Source organism: Amblyomma mixtum, chromosome 1, assembly GCF_055824585.1.
Source record: "Amblyomma mixtum isolate Tamu chromosome 1, ASM5582458v1, whole genome shotgun sequence".
Taxonomy (NCBI): domain Eukaryota; kingdom Metazoa; phylum Arthropoda; class Arachnida; order Ixodida; family Ixodidae; genus Amblyomma; species Amblyomma mixtum.
Genome location: NC_143012.1, coordinates 91,118,017 through 91,142,337, shown reverse-complemented (window position 1 = coordinate 91,142,337; position 24,321 = coordinate 91,118,017). Strand labels below are relative to the sequence as shown.

Below are 24,321 nucleotides of genomic sequence, written 5' to 3'. Positions count from 1 at the left end.
GGATCGTCGAGAATGTCCCGCTTGTCGCAGCACAGATTTTTCAGCACACATGCCCCCAGGATAATTAAACATGACCTGTCAATGGTCTCCGCATCCACTAAATAAAGCCTTCGGAATCTTTGTTTGAGAAGGCCAAACGCATGCTCAATAGCGACGCGTTGCTGGCTGTGCTTGCGGTTGAACTGCTCTTTGTATTTCGGAAACGAGCCTCCGCTGTACTTGTACGGTGCCATCAGCCAAGGCAGGAGTGTATAGGCCGAATCACCTAGAATGTCATCGGTACCGCACTTCTGCTCGGCGCCGCTAAAAGAGGGGCTCTTCTTTAGCACCCGTGAGTCATGCGCTGACCCGGGGAACCCGACAAACACGTCGAGAAAACGGCCCTCATCATCACAGATTCCCTGAATAATGAGGGAAGGGTATTTCTTCCTGTTATAATATGACCTCGGCGACTCGCTGGGTCTTTGAATTTCAACGTGGCTGCCGTCAATGCACCCAATCGTGTTTCTTGGCCCCTTGCCGTTGCTTCTGCAGAGAAATCCCTGTTTTATTTTCTCTCGCTGTTGCTCCGTGGGCCACACGATAACGTCTTCACTGATCTCAAAAAGGAAGCCCAGAATTCTTTTCAAACACAGAGAAACCGACGACTCGGACACATCAAATGTGTCGGCGATTCTGTACATACTGTTCTGCGTGCCCAGGTAGCTGAGGTCAATAAGGCACGTCTTCTCGGCGGGGATTTGTGGGCGCCCTCCTCGAGGTGTCGGAAAGTACACTGATGCTTCGAAGCGTGTCGACAGTTCTTCAAACGTTTCTCGCGATAGCCGGAACAGCCTCTTGAACTCGAAGTTGAAATACCTAGCTACTACGCTTTCGTAGTAGTTGGGGATTCTGTTGCGGTCCGTCCGAACTAACTGTGTTTCTGCAAAAGAAAGCACCGCGTCGGCTTCCTCATCTTCGCTGTCGGACGACTACAAAAATTCCATAAAAATGGATTCGGCGATGTCGTCGTCCATGACTCCACGAGGCACGAAAAACGAGGCACCGCAACACAACACACCACGACGTACCGTGATCACGCCAAATGTTTTCCACCACCACCACCACGAGAACCGGATAGCAGACGACAAGGCCTGTGCGTGCACGCGCTCGATTGAAAATCTCCGCACCAGTGATTTGTGGTGCTGCTGACGCGCTGCACCTGCACCATAAAACTGGAATTGCACCGCGCCGGCACCAGCGGAACTTTTTCAGAATTGGTGCAGAGAACCAGTTCTGAATCGAACAGACCTATTAACTGACACCTGCCAGGGTGGCAGGGTGGGTGGGGACTTTAAAGCACACATAAAGAGAAACGGGAATTTGTTACCACCTATGAAGAACACATCCCGTTCCTCTCGCTCGTAACGCCTCCCACGGCTTTGACAACAGCCCGACGCATGGGAAAAACAGCGTCCATCATAATAACCTTTGCCTCAGGTCCCGTGCCTCACACAATTAAATATATGTTTGTGGTACGCTGCTGCAGCAAATACAAGGGTAGCCCCGACGCCTGCACAAACTGCAGGAAACCTGGACACAGGTACGACGTGTGCCCTCTCCCGAAGGCTGGACTCTGCCCGCGGTGTGGCGAGAAGCACACCCCTCAAGATACCCCATGCACGTCAAGCTGCATTCTGTGTGGTGGTTCCCACCTTACCGGCACAGGCTCGTGCAAAGCCAGGACCCCTCCACCCCGTAGACAGACCGCGCCGAAACCCAAGCAACCAGTGCCCACGATAAAGGACTTTCCACCGCTAGTGCCTCATCGGGATCGCCAGCGAGCCTGGACCACACCCACCAATACACCCCAAGCCTCACAGCGGGAGGAAGAGATAGCTCTCCTGCGTGAAGAGGTGAGGCACCTTAGGGCAGCCATCATTTCTATCCCTCCTACCGTTTCTCCACCCACTCCTTCACCAACACCCCCAACCCCTTCACCAACACCCCAACCCCCCACACCCCCTCTACAAAAGAAACACAGACCAGACGAGATTCCAGACATGGACTCTAAATTGAAAAACTTTGCTCAGAAGCCAGTATTCTGGCTCAGACTCAAAATTACAATGAAGCCGCCAGAAACGATTATCAGTGAGGTAACCACTGCCATTTTGCAACAAATTCCACAAATAATTGCTGGAATGTCTTCACATATCCCAGCTAGCAACCCCATAGCTACTCCCATCCTTCGCTCCCCACCCTCCAGCGTGGCCCAGTTGACGGGCAATAATCTCCAATTAAGCATCCTACAATGGAACTTCAGGGGGTTTCGCCGCAAACGAGACCCCCTGCAGCAGCTCCTCTCTGCTTCCTTCACACCACCTGATATAGTATCACTTCAGGATGCAGACACAAATTTATCGCTGCCAGGATACGCTCTGGTACCCTCTGACACCACTCCACACCCCAGGGTTACCACGTACCTCCGACATTTTGTACCATACACTTGCCATGTACTAACTTCGCCGGTAGCTGACACATTCCTAGAATTAATCCCCTCCACTCAGATTTCAACCCCTCTTCATCCTCAATTGTTACCTCCCTCCGCGGCAGCCGGTCTCAGATTTGATATCTCTAATTAAAACCGCCTCCAACGCTCCAAAAATGGACCCCCTCATTATATTAGGTGACTTCAACTGCGCACATGTAGACTGGGGGTACACACGCACCAACAAGAGAGGACCGGAATTGCGCAACACCCTTCAGATGCACGGCCTGTCCATATATAATGATCCGAGCACACCTACAAGAATCGGCAATAGTGTCACTGCCGACACTAGCCCAGATCTCACTTTTGGTCGCAACCTTCCCACACCGGTCTGGACGAACTCAAATGAGGCCCTGGGCAGTGATCATTAAATCATAACTATACACCTTGACTTCGCCAAAAAAGCTAAAAACTACCGTGTCCGGATTACCAGCTGGGATAATCTTCGAAAGCACAGAGACGCCAAAACATTAGAATCCCCCTTTAACCTGCACACATGGATGACAGAGCTGAAACAGTATGTCCAGGCATTCACGCAAAAGCTACACGCCACCCCCGAGACTCCCGTTGCAGATAGTCGCCTAGCGCACTGTACCTCTGTCGTGCTCACCTGTGACGTTGGCGCTCTGCGCGCTCGCATTGGCTGCCACTGCCCGCCGGAGCGGCGTGCCGGACATTCGCCGGACGCGGTGCACCGGACATGTCTACGCGGTTTGACGCGTCCGGCGGTCGCCGGCTGGCCGGAGCGGCGCCGCCGGACGCGGCGAGCCGGACCGGATTCGGAGCGCCCGCCTGACATGTGTCCCCACCTTAAATGGTACTGACATTGGTTAATTCATTAAATAACCAATTAGCATAATTAACCTTTCAAGTCAGACCAGAGAAATAAATAAAATCGAGTAGGAAATTGTTCGAGTTGGGGAATCGAACCTGGGTCTCCAGAGTGCGAGACGAGCACGCTACCACTCCGCCATGCCAGCTCGATGGACAAAGGCGCTTAGTTCACTCCCATGTTCCTCCCTTCCCTTACGGCGAGGTTCAGGTGTCCACCGATATGCGCGAGACAGATGCATTTCCTTTCCACAAATACCAGTTTACCGTCGAGGAAGGTGTGCAGCCGAACGGGTGATGACGTTCGGTGGACTCCCTGGCAGCGTTGCAAGACGCTGTCGCGTTTCACTCTTAACGCTGTCGTGTCCCTCTCTCTGCTTCGTCCCCGTAGAGGCAAAGTCTAACATCTTAACAACGCTTCAGTGAGACAAGCAGCAATTGCTCACCGCGCTTAAGGCTTTCGCCTCACCACACTTTAGGTCAACAAAGTGCCCTTCGAAGGAAGGGAAAACTTTATTTACAGTAATGGTTCTTCTGCGGTTTGGGGGCTTCTTCAGAGACGTCTTGGTTCTACCCCCAGGAGCCTTCTCTGTCGAAGTCGTGCGCCTCTAACCAGTGGTCGGTTGCCCTCAGTCCAGGGCTCCGCTGGCCACTGCCGTCCGTTGAGCTCGCTGTACCAGACCTTGTTGGTCTTCGCAGCGGTCGCTGGACAGCAGAGTCTCCCACTGCTCCGCACTCGGGTTTTGTATTTTGGGGACCACGTCTATGTTTTGGCAGGCCCATGTGATGTGGTATAGTGTAGGTTTTTCGTCGCACCAGGGACATTTGTCCGTGTATATCGTAGGGTGCATTTTGTTTAGTATATGTAGGTTTGGGAAAGAGCCTGTTTGTAATTGTCTCCAAGTGACAGCTTCCTCTCTGCTGAGAGATTTGTGCGGTGGGGGATATCGCATTCTTCTGCCTCTATAGTTTTGTAGTATGGCCGAGTATTCCCTGGGTGCTGGCGCGAGTTCCGCGGTCTCGGCGGAAGCTCGGAAAGTAATGTATCCTCGAGCTATCCTGTCGGCCTCTCGGTTCCCTGCAACCCCCGTGTGCCCCGGTACCCACACAATTTTGTGTAGGATCTTGTCGTTTTGTTCTTCCCGGTTTTTAATTCTGTCACTCGCTGCGAGGAGTATACGGAGCGCGTGACGACCTATCCTGCCATTCATGTAATTTCGGCAGGCTGTTTGAGAGTCCGTAAGTATTGTTAGTGACCGCCCGGTTCTATAGCCCTCCGCCACCGCTAGAGCAACGGCTACTTCCTCGGACTCTGCAGCTGTGCAGCCTCGGAGAGACGCGCTGGTCATTTCGCGTAAAGACGAATCGACCACCGCCGCTACAGCGATTTTGGTATCTCCTCCTCTCCAAGACGCGTCTGTATACACGGTCGTGGCTTGAGGAGCGTATGTTTTCTCGATGAATTCGGCCCTCGCTTCTCTTCTGCCTCGATGGAGGTTGGGATCCATGTTTTTTGGTATTGGCGCTACCTTGAGGGTCTTGCGAAGCTCGTCGGGGATCGTTGCCGTCCTCGACATTTCTCGCATCTGCTCGCGGTATCCGAGCCTCTGCAGGAGCGCTCTACCTGTCGTTGTTTGCAACAGCCCTTCGAATTTTTTCTATACGTACATGGGGGCACCATGGCTTGAGAAATGTATTTTTATTAGCGCTGACAACTAGAACCTCTGCTCTCGTGTGAAGAGATTAAACAAGGGATTTCATCTGTGAGAAAATACGACTCCAGCGCCGGCTGAGATTCCTTCGGAAGTAAAGCACATGGTGCCAGAACTGTTAAAATAAAGAAAGAGGAGGAAAGCATCCCATTTCCGTGCGCGTGGGTTGGTCTGCGCGCGACAGCGAAGGCAGAAGAAGACCTCCCCGAGAGCCGGCTGCACCGGTTTTTTTTTTTCATTCATTTCTTCCCGTAATTTCTTTTTATCCATAATTCCATCTTTAATTCCTCGCCATACGTACCCAATATTAATCATTAGCTTGGCCCCAAAAGGTTATCCATTAGCTTGGTACCAATTTGCCTTCTTTGGGCTCTCCTCACTGAACCCTGGCCAATCCCCCGTCGTGGGTATGTGCCATGCCACCAAGGCAACAACAACAACAACAACAACGCAACGCGAATAGCTCCTCCAGCCGCCATGTCTTCCCCAGCGCCGGGCAGCCGTCCTGGCCACATTCGCCCCTAGTCGCCGAAGGCCAAGGCCCAGCCATCCGGCCAGGACCGCGGCACGACGCCGTCCACGACACCGGTCGCGACGGCACCAACCGGACCTCAAAGGTGAATATTTCTCATTTCGCGAAAGAGGCCGTAGCTGTCGTATGCACTAAGCCGCTGGGCATGCCGCTGTGCCCGGAGAGAGCAGACTTGGGTTTTGCAGCGCTTCCAATGGCTAAGTGAGCAGCGCGTCTCTGCTCAAGCCAACCCTATCTTCTTACCTTGAAGCACGTGACAAAGCGGTTGATTACGCAGTGAATCGCTCCCAGAAACGAACGCCTTGAACCTCTGAGGGAGGAACGTCTTATATCTTACGGCGCCAACCTGCATAGGGGACGTCGGATCGGTTTCAGGATATTTCTCGTCTGCGCAGATACAGTAGTGGTCAAAATTTTCAAGGCCACACGGTCTGCTTTTTAGCAGTATAGTAAGGCAGTTATTACACCCGTGAAGCTCGAAATATCTGTACTCGGCAACAGAGGTATAGTTCTAACCTCTGACAATCTTGATAGCTCTATCGGCATTTTAAGTGCCAGGATATACAGAAGCAAAGCAGACCATGTGGCCTGGGAACTTTTGAGCAAACCTGTACACAGGCGCTTTGCGACTGTGTGCTGTGCTTTGCGATAAGCACAGGTGTTCCTGTCTACCGCTCCCCCTTTTATATATCACAGGTGCGATGGTCTGACCTAGCGCCATAATACCACCCTCTAATTAACTTCCTGTTCTGACATGGGACAGCAATCGATCGCATGACTACTCATCAACATGTTATCACGAGTGCCTAGGGGAAGTCCCAGGGAGTTTGTAGGACAATCTGACCATTTTCAGCTGTTCGTATGTTTCCCTAGATAACCTGAACACAGACAGCGTATTCAAAGAATGCTTCGATGGTCCAGGCGAACAAAAAGTCCTCTCGGAAACAAATCCGTGTAACCCCCTTATCAACCGTCCACAGCTACAGTGCCCAAATCCGCAACATCTTTCACGGCCACCTGACAATTTATTCCACCGTTCTGAGGTAGTGACATTGGCCGCTGCATGCCACGGGCCATCCCATATCGGCCACGCCGCCCGAAACCACTTGACCTGCAAACAGATTACTCTCGAATAGTGAAGAAGGTACGAGCGAACGCGAGGACGCACACACAGAGAGAGAGAGAGAGAGAGAGAGAGAGAGAGGCCATTGACGCAAAGTAGCCCTGGACTCCGTTCTTGTGTTTGCGTGCTCATGTTCACTCGTACGTTCTCTACATGATCTCAATGCGTACGAAACTGGCCAGCAGCGTTATTACATAAACTCGCGAGTGCACTTTTCTGGTGACCTGCCTGAAATTATTGTTTTCCAAGAGGTTAAATCCAGAGTTTTGGTTCTGGCACAACACGACCAATAAAACTTCGGTTGGGCCTAGTTAGCACGCACTACAAAGAAGTGACACAGACACACACACAGGCGCTTTTTTTGCACGTAGCATGGATGGTGTGGATCAGTCATACGTGGATGATGGAAGAAGAAAGATAGGACACGCAAAAAGAAGAACCTGTGTGTGCCTCTGTGTATCTCTTTTATGGTTTGCCCCGTGTTTGCGCAACCTTCACCTTCACAGCAACAACACGACCAGTGAAGCCATTTTCCGAGGCAAAAATTTGCTGCAGTAGAATTTTCACTAAGAGGGCTGTCCTAGAGACCCTAGAGCGAGAGCTGATCAAAGCCGAATCAGTTATTTTGTTCACTCATCAGTACAAAACGAATTCGGTATCGAACCTCTGCCAAATAAGGTGACACCTGAGTCGGCAGCCATCGAGCAGAAACTGATGGAGCGTTGAGCTGTTTACGCATACTGAAGCGATTGATTGACCAGATTTTTACTGTGGCGGAGACCACGGTCTTGCCTCAGGCGATCTTTTTATGACGCGTCGCGTAAGTCAGAACGAAGACGGGCAACAGAACAGCTTATAAGCTGAGTTGCACTTCGTAGCAAAAAGGAAATCGAATCAGACTGATAATCAAGACACTGGGAATAACAGCAAACCATCCCTGGCCCACGTACACCGGCCTGGTGTTCTTGGCGATACTAGAAATGTAATGGGCGCTTACTGGGTAAGTTAGGTATGGGCCTCATAGCTAGGTGACTGGTGATGACCGTATCGAGACCATATTCTATCCTGTGACACGTGTGAACTGACGTCTTAAACTGCACACGCTGTGTGCTGTAGACGACAGGGTCAAAACGTACCAGCCAAAATTCATTTTTTTTTTTTTGGAAACCAAGTCGACCATTTGGAGCGCGAACAGTTTAAGTGTTGCCTGTGGTTGCGAGCACAAAGTTCTTAGCGTGCAACTCGAGGTCTTGCGAGAGCAATATTTGAGGTCACATGAAATCGGCATTACGATTAAGAAAAGTTGCTTCCACTGTGATCTGTTTCATCCGTATTGCAGGCAGTATTTTTCAAAAGATATTCATTTAGCTACCTACGGCGGGAATCAAGGTGCTATGAAAAGGCTCGCAGCTACGGAATAGTAGTTCTTCTATTAAACATGCGTTCAGCGTCTGCACAAACCAAGCTGCGGCAACCTGATAAGCAGGGGCGAAAAAAATTGGCTGTTGTTTAGCTCTGGTTAGACCTGGAGTGACGCGATAGCTACAGCTGGCCGAGTGGAACTTGCCGAGTCATAATGCAAAGTCAATCTTTTGCTGCTGCGTTTCGCTGGGCATTCCTTCTTCGTATTCGTCCCTGGACGTGGATTCAGTTACTGCGTAATTTCGTTTCCTCAAATTCATTATCTTCATTACGGCCCCTTTTTCTGTTCCTTCTTTCACTCCCACTTCCTACATCCTTCTACAAACGGATGACGGGTGTCCACTGCAGCCACGGGCATACGGCCGAGGTGCGACCATGCCAACCAGGTGGTGGTGGTGGTGGTGAAAATATTTATTAAGAAGGAACAGGAGGTGTGTTTGGATCAGCCTGTAAGGGACCAATCTTTACAAGTACTAGGTGGAGGTCCCTAATATGGGACCCCAGTGGCGGTGGCCGCCGCCCGGGCGCACCCGACTAAGGCTTGTTGGGCCTGCAAGTCGTGGCAGCCAAACAGGGTCGCCTGCCAGTCCTCCCGGGTAGGGTTGAGGATCGGGGGAAAAGCGGGATTGGATGGGCAGGCCCACACCATGTGATAGGTGTCAGAAGACACTGCACTACAGTGTGGGCAGCTGCCGCTAAAGGAGGGGTCAAAATGTTTTAGCGCTGCCGGGCACAGCAATGTATTGGTGAGAAGACGGAGAAGGAGCCGCTCATCCGCCTTCTTCAGGCCTTTACATGGGCTAGGGTAAAGGCGATGACTTTTTGATAGTAGGTTGTAATATCTTTGAATGTATACACCGGATTAAAATCGGGTTCCTGATCGCGTGTGGAGAAGTGGCTGGCGTGGTGAAGCTATCGCTTCAAAATCTTGACCGGACATACAATAGCAGAAGGCACCAAAATCCCGTATTCCAGAGCAGTACAGTGCTTGGTCGGAAAAACCGTGAAAATTTGTTTCGAGGAAAGGAAATAACCAGTAGCTGTCTCACATATATCTTGGTGGACACCGGAACCGCAACTTAAGGGAAGGGATAACGGTGGGAGTGAAAGAAGAAAGAGTAAGAGGTGCCGTAGTGGAGGTCTCCGGAATAATTTCGACCACTTGGGAACCTTTAACGAGCACTTATATCGCATAGCACCCGGGTGCCTTTTGCATATCGCCTCCATCGAAGTACGACCGCCGCGGTAGGGTTCTAACCTGGGTACTACGGCTCAGTAGTCCAGCGCCTTAACCACTGAGCCGCCGGAGCAGGGTGTAATCCCTGTTCATTATTTCTTGCTCGGCAGGTCACCCACCAGCGACGCATCGCACCCCTTGCCGTGTGCCCGTAAAAGCGAGGAGCACGACACCGACGCCCTCCCTCTGGACATTTCCAGCAAGGCCGTCTCGCCTGCGCCATCGCCAGCACCACAGGTCGCGGTCACCGTGCCGCCAATGCCGGATCAGCTCGCTTCCTCCCCGGCTGCCACGAAGATCAAGGCACGGTCACCACCAGGTCACGTCAGTCCCAGTGAGTGGTGGTCAGGATAATGCAGGGTATATGTGGGGTTTATAACATCCCCAAGATTTACATGGCCTAGGAGAGGCGGCGTCGTGGAAGGCCTCGGGGTGATAGAACAAGAGTGAGTTGGGCAAGTTGGTATCGGTCCAAAATGAAACAACAGCGCTAATAAGAGCGGGTACGAAAGTAAAGACGGCACAACGAGCGCTGAGCCTCAAGTAACTTTATTCGACTTGAAATGAAAGTTAATATCCCCATGAGCTGCTGAAAAAAATTCAGGGGGCACTTTGGCTCTCTAAAGTGCTGCAAGGCGAAAGCCTTTCCTGGCACAATGTTTTGTAGTGACTGCGAGACTGTGCTGTACTAGTGCTTTATCTGACTACACATTACAACTACACACTTTGACTGCCGACTTTGACTCTTCTTTAGTACGAGTCTCTCTCTGCTTCGATGGGTTCGGTTGTATCCATGGCTCTGTTCGCAGTGATGAGGTATGTAATGTGGTCAACCACGGACGCCTTCCGCCCCCTTTCGATGCGGAAGATAACTATTTTATTAATTGTCGTCTGTTCCAAAAGGGGGCATAGGCATGCGTGGGTGATAAAGTCACTGGAACTCTGAAAGTAACGCAACCAGCGGGCGGCGCGCGGGCAACATTGGGGTGTTGTTGCCAGAGGTGGTCCAGCGCGGCGAGCGCGTCGTCTGCTAGGCGAAGTCTCCCTTGCGGCCGCCTTGTTCATCGGCTTTGCGCAAAAATTAATCAATGAAAGTATTCATGATTGAGAGCTTAGATGAGGTGAGGGTTTCGAAAACCTTGAAAGCGTCGCACGACATCTGCGCAGCCTCTCGTATTCTTGAGCCCACGGGTGTGCGCTAACAACGCAAGAAGCAGGCTTCTCCTATCGCTTCCGTGAGAGGCTCACAAATGCATGTTTTCGGGACCCGGAAAACTTTAAAGCCAGCAGGCTGCCTACATCCCGGCGGGATATAGCAAAACGTTTATTAAATGGGTTCACTTGGATGTGTGATGCGTATAAAAAGTTCCCTTTACGCTTGCTGCTTCCTGCCGCCTGTTCTTCCCTCCGTGTGGTCAGTCGCCGGTCGGAGGCTTGTGGGAGGTAGTTGGGCGACCCCAAAGTCGACGAGGTGGCCAACGCTCTAGCTGTGCGGCCAGATAGCCAGATAGCATGCGGACACGCTGTGGATGTATTTCGATGGAGGCGAAATACAAAAACTCCCGTGTGCAGTGCGATGTAAGTACGCGTTAAATAACTCCAGGTGGCATTAATTCCCCAACTGCACTCCACTTTGGCACCCCTCATAACTTATTATTTTTTAATTGAGACTCTTTATTTTATTATTTTTTATTTGAGACTCTTTAGCCAATATTGATGACCAACCTGGAAAATAAATCTCGTAAAGCAACGTCTCCGAAGACATTTATAGCTCTCACACTCACACAAACACAGACCCACGACGCACAGACACACGCCAACGCACGCACACAGACACACGCTGTGCACAAAGACACGCGCGCACCCAGATACGCAAGCAGACACACGCATGCACAGACACACGCATACACAGACACACGCACGCACAGAGACACGCGCGCGCACAGCACACATGCGCGTACACAGAGACAGGCGCGCGCAGAGACACGCATACGCACGCAGACATACTCACGCTCAGATAGAGGCATGGACACGCGCGCGCACACGCACACATACACACGCTCAGATAGAGGCATGGACACTCGCGCGCACACGCACACGCACACATACACACGCACGCACACAGACAGACAAACACACACACAGACGCGATACTGAACGTGCTACTTCGTAAAACACGCCGTCCAACCACCTCGGAAGCACTGCGCCCGGTCGGCTCCTAGAGCGAGTGGACCATCTACGGCGGCGCCTAATCACGTGATCGCAACTGGCCAATAGGTGGCGCGGCGGTAAAGAAAAAACAGCTGCGTTACTTTCAGAGTTCGAGTGACTTTAGTGGGTGGACTTAATACTTCGAATCTGCTCACTCTGACGTCATAACCATTTCGACCAACCGAAACGCGTGATACCTCTGCTGACAACCTTCTGTCGACAACGAAGAGGCATAAAGGCTTTCGCATTAAAAATTGCGTGTAGGCAAAAAGAAGAAAGAACACATTCACACATAAGAAACGACATGCAATCCGCTGAGCCCTCAGCCCGTGTCCAGGAATGCGAGCTCATTATCTGTAAAAACTGTTCTGGCTTTCCGATGCACGTGCCCCGGTGTTTTGCGATATGGAATGATTTCGCCACCTCTCGACACGACTGCTGTGTTGAATAACGCAACAATAACACGTCACCGTCCTTATCTGCGCTGTTGTTTCACAATGCCTCGGGGTTAATTTCGACCGCCCTAAATTCGCTCCAGCCGAACAAAATTCTATGGGACACTCCTGACTTATGATCGAGTTCCGAATTGACATGGGCACTTACGGGCAGAATACTGTTTAAGGTCCAATTGAACAATAATATCCTCAACTGAAAAACCCATTAAAGTAAGAGAGAAAAATTACGTTAGGATACCCGAAGGTGAAAATCATGGAAAATGGTAGGGTTTTAATATAGTTAAACCGAGCAGACGTACGAAGGCATGTGTTTAGCCCGATTGGCCGTTGACTACGCTTTGGTGGGTCGTCCGCACATCGGGCGAAGAATATTGTTCTGGTGAATAACTGTTTTCCATTGTTCCAAGTATTTTTATATACTTTTTCATCCCACTACCATTCTAACCACATTCTAAAACTTTTTGTTATTTTCTTTTGCGCCGTTATTCTACATCGTGTTGGACTTATGTTATTTATATTGATTTTGAATATGTTTTCAATCATCTGTATGCATGATCATTTTCAGTTTTACATTACCGAAAAATTGAATACAAGTTCTCCTTGTAACCACATTGTACACGTCTATCTGTGCTCTGTGTTGAAGTATTGATATTTTTATGTTCCTTTATTTTTCTGTTTTCAATATTTGTATGACTTGCCCTGTTTTGTAATACGCTGGGACCTTGGCCTCGTCAAGCTGATAAAAGCAGCTTTTAGTTCAGGTGTCCCACCAGAATTTTTTCTGGAAATAAAAAATAAATGGAAAGTATGTATATATATTAGACTCATGTTAAGCACTGATCGAGGTTCAGCTGATCTGACCTGTTTCCGCCGCAGATTGAACTTGATCAAGACGACGGTGTGCAACGCACAGCGCGAGAGTGTTTTGCAGTCTAACACGATGCATGATCAACTGCGGCAATAGCAGGGTGCTCTCGTGCCCAAGACAAGATTCCTGCTCGGGGTTGGTACGGCTGGTGTGGTGCTTTCGGAGAAAAAGGGAGAGAACTCTCGCTATTTCGGGTGTCCTCGCATTCATACACGCTATGAGATGTGCAACAAAGGGGAGCAAAATGCAGCGCACCACTTTTTGCACAGCCATAATTCTTTTGAATAAAAAGAAGAAGTATATTTACCCTTGCATAACAAAAATCTATAACACCTTAATAACGCTAATGAAAAAAATTAATGAAAAAAAAACATTTACGGCGTTTCCATCTTGTGCCATAATGTATTCCACTAGGATCACTCAAGGCGAAGCAGAGCACAGCTGATGCGGCGGAAGCCCTCAACAGACTCCAGGAAATGGTACGGCTTTTTCATTTCTGTAGCCCTCCTGGCCTTCTCGCTGCGTGTGTACAGAATGCTCTATGTACGGTGGTTCATTGTTGCCAAACTCAGCGCTTTCAAGCAGCACTGTTGAAAAAATTACAAAGCAGCTTGCAGCGGCTCGTGCTGCTAAGAAGTGTCGGACCTTCCAGCGCCCCGGCAATGTTCAGTCTAATCAACCAAAGAGTTACAAAGGTCGTTCACGTAATGATATTCGATTCATCGTCAGTTGTTTTGCGGGTTAGCGTTTATTGGGTCACGGGGGTCGTATTGATTCCAAGGAAGGATCACGTCGAGTAATGGGGTCATAGCGATTGTGTGCCCTTAGGGGATCATGGTATTGCCTAAGTGGGTCATTTGAGCACGTGGCTGTTCCCCAATTAATGCGTCGCAGGACATTACTTCAACGGTTTAAATAAATCATGTTGTCATGATTGTTCTGACTACGCCCACTGCAAGACAAGAGCCTCTCCCATATTCCTCCAATTAACTCTGTCCAGTGCCAGCTGCGGCCACCTTATGACCTCAAACTTCGAAAGGGACCGCCGTGGTGGCTCAGTGGTTATGGTGCTCGGCTGCTGACCCGAAAGACGCGGGTTCCATCTCGGCCGCGGCGGTTGGATTTCGATGGAGGCGAAGCTCTAGAGTCCCGTGTACTGTGCGATGTCAGTCCTCGTTAAAGAACCTCAGGTGGTGGAAATTTTCGGAGCCCTTCACTACGGCGTCTCTCATAGCCTGAGTTGCTTTGGGACGTTAAACTTCCATAAATCAAACCAAACCATCAAAGTTCAAAAGCTTACACGCCCTCCTAACTTTGGGCCGCTCATGCTGAGGTTGCCTTCTCTTAGTGTCTTGTTCGTTGCCTTTAACGCCCATAGGTTATCTTGCCGGTCATGTGGTGGACTTTCATAAATACAAATGCGAGACCTGGTCTTCACGTGACGGCGAAGTCTTTCGTGCAAACAACGTGATTTCCGCACAGCAAGCGCTAAACAGTCAGCTGACGAAATGTGACAGCGATAGCCGTAAACACCTTGAATACATCTGTATGGTCTGTCTAGGGTCTGTGGCAACCCTGAATAATCTCTGACGCACTGTCTCGGTCCCGTTCGTTCAGAAATTTCTCGCAATAAGTCAATTCAATATACGACCCCTTTTTGTTAATTGGTAGCCTTTGGGTTAGCTTCCCGTACCACTTGGAACACCAAGATATGCAAAAATGAAAAGCTTCAAGGTCAGTGGATACGCTTAACGTGGGCCTTAAATACGCTCCGGGGACCCGCTCTAGTCTCGATGAGCCGACGGCGTTGGCATTCATGTAGAAACGGAAAGCTGCGTGTGTTGCGTTGGAAAACTACCGAAATATTCCGCAATTTTATACAGACCACTGGTGCAGATATCAGAGAAGTACGTCGCAGCTAGCAGCTGCTACAATATCGTTAAGTGGCACGTTTCACGGGAACACGGCATTCTAATTACTAATTTGAACGTAACGCTTTCAGTCTCCTTAACCTAACAAAAACGTTATTATCTACTGGGTAAGAACTGCACAATGAACGTCTCACCTGTTCATAAAAGGCAGAGGAAGGGCAGGGAAGGTGCAATCTGGGCAGCCCTCAATGAACAACGGGTGAGGGAGAGGGAGCAGACAGCGTTTCGGTAAGGGAACTTGTCCTTCTTGTCGAAACGTTTTCTAGCGGTTTAAGGCTTCCTTACGGGTCCCTGTTAGTTTTGCTCTGCAGTGTTTATGCAGACGTGAAGCTGGAATTGCGTGGGCTGTAAAGTGGTAAAACTTGCGACGTACAGGAGCGGCAAAAACGAACAAAACAGGCTATTTCATCCGAACGCTTTTCACGCGTTATATAATTTAAACTTGCAGCTTTAATATACGCAGGCTGGTAGTAGACGCTAGTGCGCCATTTGAACAGCAAGTTCAGGTCCTCGTCCAGGCTAGAATAAAGCAGTCCTGTGATCAATGGCTGGCTGAAGTTCGCAATGCAAATAAAGGGGGGCAAGAAAATTCTGGAACCATATAACCTGGCTGGATGATACGAACCAAAGAAAGCAGGAACAGATTAAAGATGCTGTGAGAAAAAGCTTAGAGAGACGACGCTGTCAACTAGATTACGTCGGTTATAGCTGCGTGATTAAGGAATGACGATAGGGTAATCTCCCCAAGTGAGGGAGCAACACTGGACAGCACAAAGAACAGCTTAGAACTGACTAGTCTTAACTGGAAATAGGCGGAAGCAAATATTCCAAAATCCACATCCGCAGGCATAGACGTAATTCCGTTTAAGCTGATAAATGAACTTGGCCCAAGAAGCAATGAAACGCTGATAAAAGCATTGGAGACAGTCATAACAATTAAGCGAATTCCACACAGCTGGAGAAAAATGAAAATGTTTTTTATTGATAAAGGGAAAGCAGGTAAGATGAACATAAAATCCTTCCGACCGATTAAGATGAGCCGCCGCGGTGGCGCAATGGTTATGGTGCTCGGCTGCTGACCCGAAAGACGCGGGTTCGATCCTGGCTGCGACGGTTGAATTTCTTTGGAGAAGAACTTCTAGAGGCCCATGTACTGTGCGATGTCAGTGCACGTTAAAGAACCCCAGGTGGTCGAAATTTCCGGAGACCTCCACTACGGCGTCTCTCATAGCCTTAGTCGCTTTGGGACGTTAAATCCCATAAACCAACCAACCCATTAATATGATATCTTTTATATACAGGCTGGCTATACAGGTGGTGAAATTAAATATGCAGTCATGGGTAGAAAGTAGTACAATACTCGAACTTCAGAACGGGTTCTGAAGGGGTAGGCGCTGAGATTATAGCTGGTCCATGCTTACCGAATGCATAGAAATAGCTAAGGCGGAAAACAGACCTCTGATATTTAACCATTCTGGAAATAAGCGGTGCATATGACAGCATGAACAGGGAACTCCTGTGGAACATATTAAAAGATGAAGGTATCGGTCATGAGGCAACTGATTTTCTACACGAAATCTACCGGGATAATAAAGTTGAAATTACATTAGAAGGGATAAAAAGTACCACAACTGTGGCGGTACACAAAGGATTAAGGCAAGGTTGTCTTCTATCACCGGTGCTGTTCATGCTTTACGTGATAAATATGGAATGAAGGCTACAAGGAAGTAATCTAGATTTTAACCTGTCGCACAAGTTGGGCGGAAATATCTTTGAGCAACGGCTCCCGGTTTAATGTATGCGGACGATAATGTACTATAATCAGATAGGCAGGAATGGTTGCAAAGTCTGGTTAATCGTTGTGGAGACGGAGGCTCTCTAGGTTACAGTTTTAGTGCAACTAGGTCAGATGTGATGATTCTCAACGATACTACAGATCAGATGCTTACAATGCAAGGAAATTAAATACCCAGAGTGGCCGTAAACAAATATCTCGGGATATGGCTAAACGAAGGGAAGATGTACACGGAAAAGCATGAACAGTCTCTAAGGGCAAAAAGGTCAAAGAGGTGCCGGGATAATAAAACATAGGGCACTATGAGGTGCAAAAAAAGAAATGAAGTACATGGGAGAGGCTTTTGCCCTGCAGTGGGCGTAGTAAAGTTGATGATGATGAGTTTTTGCCGATATGCAATCGCAGCTGCATGACATCGCCTGTGAGCAATGTCTGCATATCTTCAAGCTTATCCATTACTGGCACTGCAGAGTTCACACATGGAATGTTCTTCCGCAGGCCAGCGCGGGGTCTCCGTTTTCATCACCGCCCGCCGAATCGCATGGAACAAAAGAAATCCTCAAAAAGACGGCAACTATCATATTTGTGCTCTTCGTAGCCGCCGTCGTCGTCACGGTTGTCCTCCATTTTATAAACACCACGCCCAGGCCTCGTATAGAACACACGGTTTGCACCACACGGGCTTGCCTGGATCACGCGCAGGCGCTGGGCCTGAAACCAGGGAGGAGCTCGGAAGCCTGCGAAGATTTCGGCCAGCTTGTGTGCTCCGGATGGCTGCGCGACGACACCAGGCCTAGTGTGTCCGCGCCAGTCTTTCGCTTGGCGCACTGGCTGCAGGGACAAGCACAGCTTCGCGAGGACCCTAGTCGGCCCCTAACGAAAAGGGTGAGGGTGATGATGGACGCCTGTCTTTCCGGGAAGGCCCCGCAGCCGACATGGACGACTCGAAAAGCCTCATCGAATTCATGAGCAAAGAGTTGTTCCCCTGGCTGCTGGACCCCACGGATGCTCGGCTTGGAGACATCGACGATTATTCAGTACTCTTGCGGACTCTGGTGAACCTGTCCGTCCTGTGGGCAATGCCGTTGTGGTTCTTTGTTGACTTCATAGAGCCATGGCATGGCACCGCCCATCGGCGGTCGATATCCATGAGCCCATCGGGTGTGGCGTACATTTTGGAAACGATCAATGCGGAGGTTGATAAATACAGAGGCTTCTATGAAACAGTCGCCGGCTGGTTCTTATCCAGCGTTTTTGGAGAAAGAGCTGCCTTGCCGGCATTTGTTGAATTCGCAAAGACTAGCAATGACATCCAGAGCTCGATCATCGGAAACCTGTCCCACTTTTTCGACGCCGCACACCCGAGGCCTGCTTTTCTGTTGATTCGTCAGTTACCGCCTCTGGTGCCTAAACTCCGAGCTTGTGACTGGGTCGAGGCCCTACAATCCGCCTTCAACGCAAAACCACGTCTGAATGAAGAGGATACACTCATCGCCACAAACGGAAACCTGCTGAATGCTATGTGGATCATCTTCGCTTCTTACTCGGCCCGAGAGGTGACCTTCCATACGGCGTGGTGGTTCATCCAGTTCCTCGCCCCTACCACTAGTAGCTCGGTGCGAGCCCTCTTCATGAAACACCCGCTGTCCGAGTACGTGTACCCGATGGGTTGCGGTATATACGCTGCCCTCGTGTACACGGTTCTTTTTTCAGGCGCCGATGACAGCCTAATGACCAAAGCTCAAAGGCTCATCGTTTCTGGTCTCTTGACCAATGTGCACAAGATGGCGCTAACGGAGGTTGGTTCCTGGTCCACCCTGGACACCAAAGCGGTCCGTGCTGTCGGCACGCGGCTGCAGAACACCAGCACCGTGATATGGACCCCGGAAGAGTACATGACAAACCGCAGCCTCGAAATCCTGTACGGTCGCAACTACAAAATGGAGCAGAGCTTCTTCGGCCACTGGCGCATGAGTCGTGAGCAGCTGCAAAAGTCGCTGGGCAGTGAAGAGTACCAGGCGAGCCTGCGGTTGTTTCGCTTGCAGTCCGCCCACCTGGCTGCGTACAGCCCCGTGACAAATGTGATTTCCGTCGCCGTGGCAGCGCTCGCCGCTCCGTACTACACTGACGAAGGCACGGACGCCATGGCCTACGGGGGCCTCGGATTCATGTACGCCATACAGGTAAAATACGTCCTTGCGCCATTATCTACACTGAGAAAACACCATGTCTTTGACATAAGGCGGGCAAACAAAACTGCCAGCGGAAGGAACCTCATGTCCAGTATTCTCGGAAAAATTTTTGAAAGTTTGAAAATTGTAAGATATTTTTATAGAAATATTGAAGGTAATGATCCATTCCTCTGATATGTAGAAAAATTTATCTTCTAAAGCGTTTCCATCGATCTCATCGAACAGTTAAGACTGCCGTAGAAAAGCAATGGGGTACGCTTTTGATGACAGAAAAAACCTCAATAGAAAAAAATGGAAAGCTGCTATCGGGTTATGTACGGATACATTGATTGCTAAAGAAAAATCTTACATTGCATGAAAGAGTGCGCTCATGAGCGGTTTCTCACGAGAAATGGTACTGTTCACAATTGTTGGGTATGAGATGGTATGAGTAGACAGGACGACTTAACTTCGTCCTCACCGCTCTTCGTATCCGTCCCAGTTGCAGACATGTGCGAAGTGACTTGGAAGCAAACGTTTCTGCCACCAAAGGACGGTGCGAATCCGGCAGGCGAAGCTTTCAATCTAAATCATTTTTTCCTCGGACAGTGGTCTCGTTAATACGGTTACTAAACGAAGCAATTTTCTTTACGACCCCGCCAAAAGAAAAACAAGTCTGCAAACTTCTTGAATATACTAGTCAAGGAGGGCTTTTTAGGTATTTTGGAGCTACATTTTGTAACGATAATATTGTGGATATTTTTGTTTTCACCGTATTCCACTGTGAAATACTGCTTGTTAAGTGACAGCATAGAGAAAGGAGGCAGTTTGATTTGCCGCATTCATTATCCTTTGCAGAACTGCACTACGGCAGATAGGCAAAGGAACGCATCGTAGAAAAAATGTGGCCGCTGGTACCTCCTATTTCGACTCAAAATGATAGAGGCGCCTAAAGTTGTGAGCGCTTCTTGTTCACTTCAGTAAGTGAAGTGAACGCCTCATCGGCTCTCGCAGCTCGCGCGCACCATCAACGCGCTCACGGTTCTGCTCAGCGAGGACATGACACAGACACCGTGGAATCCGGCGTCGTCCGCCGTCGACCCTGGCGAAGGGAGCACCCACAACATCGGCTCACCCGGGCGAGCCCTGTGGGAGCTGGGCCGGTGCTCGGCTGACGTCACTTCCGGCGGAAACGTGACGGCGCTCTTTCCTCTGCTTCCGGCGCTGAAGATCGCGTACGCGGCCTACCTCCGCTTCCGCAGCGAAGATCGGGACCTGCGTCTGCCGGGCCTGGAGGAGTACAGCGCCGAACAGGTCTTCTTCCTCACGGCCTGTCACGTGACCTGCTGGGAGGGAAGCGACTACCGCCGCGTGTCGCCCGAATGCAGCGAAGCCATGAGCAACTTCGAGCCATTCGCCAAGGCCTTCGGCTGCCCCGCGGGGTCACCCATGAACCCGGAGCACAAATGCGCTTTCCTGTGAGGGCGGGGCTGTTGATGTCTCATGAGGCATATCACTGACATTTGTACTAAGGGTTATTATGCGATGTGTTGTTCGTGCACCAAATTTTTTTTTTCTGTTATACCCTATTTATCCCCTCGGGGCGCCTGTGTCACTTTACCACGTTTCTTTTATCCTATTTTGGGTGCCCGTCGGTAATACTAGGTTATTCGAGGACAAAACCGCTACTTCCGGTATACTTTCTCATTAGGACCATGCTTGAAACGCTGCATTTCTTCGTAATGTTTTTTTTATGGCTATGGAGCGTATCCTGCAGCGTGTGCTGCCTTCTATGTAGGCAGTGCAGGCGCTCTCTCTGTACAGAGCAGTTTCTCTTGGTCGCAGTTCAATGGTGAATCTCTTGTTTTCCCCGTTTTTAAGGCGATCGTCTTGCTGTTTTTGTGGTAGTGCTACTAATATTTCGGAGGTTAAGCGTGGAGAGGAACCAGGCACCACTCTAGCCGCTTATTCAGAACTGATTACTTTTGAAGCTTTTTGAATCTCCTCCTATCCTCCCGATGTAATGCTCAGCAACCTCCGTGCTTCGGAGATTGTTCTTTCGCTGTGGAGAGAGAGAAACGGAACTAAGGGAGCTTGGTGGGCTCCTTATTGCAGACAATCTCTTTTAATGATGCTGGCGGCACTAATAGCCCGGATGTACTTTGTCAAAAAGTTTTTTTTCGTTTGTTTTCTCGAGGAGTTCGGCAGGAGTAAGCTGCAGTATTAGCGCCGTATGCCTAGGACCACACCCAGTGCAATGATCCAGATGGCCGTCATCAGCCCGATGCAATCGTAACAACGTCGCGAGCGTATTTTTCCTATCCTTGCTTCAACGAACTGCAGGCTCTCACACGAAGATTTATGAGCACGTAGCTTTGAGCTTCATAGGCACTGGTTGAGCACAGTGCATAGCCGTTTCGTTGGCATGCCTCTTGCGCATGTTTTGCCGCATTGCTGATATTAGAGTATAGTGCATTCCTAGAGCACGTTTCCGGGGATGCAGATTACGATGTTTTGTACTTGTTGCTTTATGACCCGGTGTTACTCCGTTAAAAGTTAGAGTGCTCCCTACGGCTCTTTGCCGCTGGAGATGTGTTCGTGCGACGCAACGCCATAAGAGCTATGGTTTCAAGGAAAGAAATGGATTCGTGTTCGATTAATCGGCGTGACAGAAGAGCCTCAGTGCGCGAATCTCTGCGAAGAACAGCAGACTGTGCCTGCAAGCGAGAGATACTGTAAACGCTCATGGGGGCATTCCTGATCTGTATTCCTGCCTTATAAGTGCGCCATGAAAAGTGTGTGCGTTTGTAGGTATTAGTCAGGCTGCCCCGCCCAGTCAACTGCATTTGCTGTTACGTTGCTTGTATATACTCACACAGTGCGCTGCCTACAGTGAACATTCTGAAATGAATGCAATGGACGAATCTGCTGTGTGAACCACGCTAATCAGTCACTGGAGCTGTGTCGTGGCTATTTTTTCTCTATACTGAAGCGCGTTTTGGTTCTAATAGCACAGCGTGTGTGTTGCTGTTTGAAATTCTAGAAGCGGTTTCTGTTGTATCATCGAAATCTTTCTAGACGCAGGCAAAGGTTTGAGGCGTGCAAAAGGGACAAATATGCACAAACCACGAGAATAGAGAGCCGAACGCTGTGACCACTGAGATGTTGCCTAGCGTAGATTGCATTTCTAGCGTTCTATTTAAACGAACAAAAAGTCTGTCAGTAATAGACGTGAGGTGCCGAACATGTTTTTTAAAGTACTGTGTTAAGAATCCACTCTTTTGCAAACCTTTCAGTCTTGTTTTTCGCCTTTGCCATTAAGGTCATACAAAGTGTTAAGGTACCGTATTTTCCGGTGTACAAGACGCACCCTTGTATAAGACGCACCCGCCATATATGCAGGCTGTCATTGAAAAAATTGGTATATAAGACGCACCCGTGTATAAGACGCACCCCAATTTACCCAGTTAGGCAAGTGAGGCTTAATTAAACATGCTTATGCGACCATCGCAAAATTCACCGTACGTGTGAGAAGTTCTTAAGCAACGCTATGTGATCGAAAAAGGCAACACTCACGCCATACCCGCCCACGTTTTAGCACAAAAGAAAAAAAAGCGAAAGAACTCTCTTTATGTCCATAACAATTTATTTTTACATAAAACCTTCAAAGTCTTCATATTCGGATGCGCTATCGAAAAGGCAACGCGGCTGAAGCATTCTCTTCGCACTACGTACTTGCAAAGGGTGACTAAAAAAAAAAAACATCGGCTTTTCTTGGCTTGTCTTGACAATGGCGAGAAGCGCGACTGTCGCCATTTTTTGGTATTTCACATTACCTTTGCTTGGGGCCTCCGAATCGGCCGCGTGTTTAAGATCCCGGAAGTAGTCAACCCCGCCGTTTCATGATAAAGTTCACCTAAAAAAGTTGCGCACGGCGGTCCCCGTATGGTTAAAAGTATTAACCATGTTACAACCGCGTTATTTTTAGTAATATTTTTTTGGTGAAAAAATCTTCAACATGAACCTGAGTAATTTCTGAACTCGCAAAAAAAAAAAAATTCGCATATAAGACGCACCCTTGTATAGGACGCACCAGCAAGATTTTTGAAAAAAAGCCGCGTCTTATACACCGGAAAATACGGTACGCATACATATTTGGCAACAGTATACTCTGCTTCATACATAGCGTGCAACGCGGTGAAAACTGCGGAAGTAGTCCGCATCAAGAGGTGAGACATTGCTTAATCACGGCTATATCCAAAAGTATAAAGATAGCATTTTTTAAAGGGCCCGGGCCAAGCTCTGAGATCTCCATTGTGTCGAGCACGCTCAGTTATGGTTGGACAATGGTTATGGTCCAAATTTTGGAGTTGGGAGGGGCCAAATGTTGGAACTACAAAGAATGTTTACTACATTCGAGTCGGGCGAAAGCGTGGATTTGTGCAGAAGACGACGATGAGCGGCCAATGTCGCCGGACGGAGCAGCTAGAAGTTGATGAACGCTGCGCTCTGCCCCGTCTATCCGGATCCCAGGTTATACGCCAATTTTTGCGGCTGGATGCGACAAGGTCACTATCGGGATGTTGAAGTTGCTTGCAGAAGACTACCTCCGTTATTTTACATATTGTTAACGTGTCCTTTGAGACAGCTTGGCTTCCTACCGAATGGAGAATTGCGGAAATATTCTTACCTCTCAAACATACTACGAAGAGTTTTTTAATCCATAACACTCGGCCGATTTCCTTGTCTACTTTTGTAAAACTTACAAGCCTTCAGTGCTTCTCAGATAGGGTTTCGTCGATGGTGCTCGATCTCGACTGCTTAGGTTTTGAAAGCACAATTCGGGCTACAATTGAAAAGTGGTCGCGGCTTTAGTCGCTTTGGATATCGCCAAAGCATATGACAACGCAGATCACCCAGTACTATTCAACAAGTTTGAGGAGTTTCGGCCGCCTCTTTACATTCTTGCATGGGTACTGGAATTCCTAAGAGATATAGATGTTTATTCTGTTCTGATGGTTTCTTTACGTCCGAAACGTTTTCTTAGAGTAGTGGTGTACCTCGGGGATCGGTCCTGTCACCTTCACTTTTGAAACCAAAAGCTTCGCTACCCGCACCACAGCCGCGCTTCGCGCGAGCCGTCGGTGCCAAGATTAGCCACAGCTGCGCATGGGCGAAACCGAGTGACTTCACACACGGCACAAATAAAAAAATAAATAAAAGGCAAACAGTGCGCCAGGAAACACTCATATTGTCACGTAGCGATGACTGCAGTCCGGTGAACAGGAAGACAGCGAGAGTCGCTTCGAAACGGAACTCTTTATTTGGGCTCACTTGCGCCCGCAAAGAACTGAATCACTCGGCGGCGGCGTAGCAACAAGCATGCTCGGCGGTCGTCGAACAGAATGCCCGCCGCTGTCGGCCGTGGTCTTTTTAATGCTGATAGCAAACAAACGCTACAAAAATTCGCGGCATTACTCGCCTCTCAAAAAAGCATCGACTCGAT

The 24,321-nt window shown here is 49.3% G+C and overlaps 1 pseudogene across 1 annotated transcript; it reads left to right on the top strand.

Moving 5' to 3' along the window:
• Positions 1–8,522: 8,522 nt before the first annotated feature.
• On the top strand, positions 8,523–20,297 carry LOC149367190 (membrane metallo-endopeptidase-like 1; annotated as a pseudogene). The gene is made up of 5 exons (XR_016289016.1): positions 8,523–8,533; positions 9,495–9,718; positions 13,333–13,402; positions 17,148–18,827; positions 19,830–20,297. The product of XR_016289016.1 is annotated as a membrane metallo-endopeptidase-like 1 (transcript).
• The last annotated feature ends 4,024 nt before the right edge of the window (positions 20,298–24,321 follow it).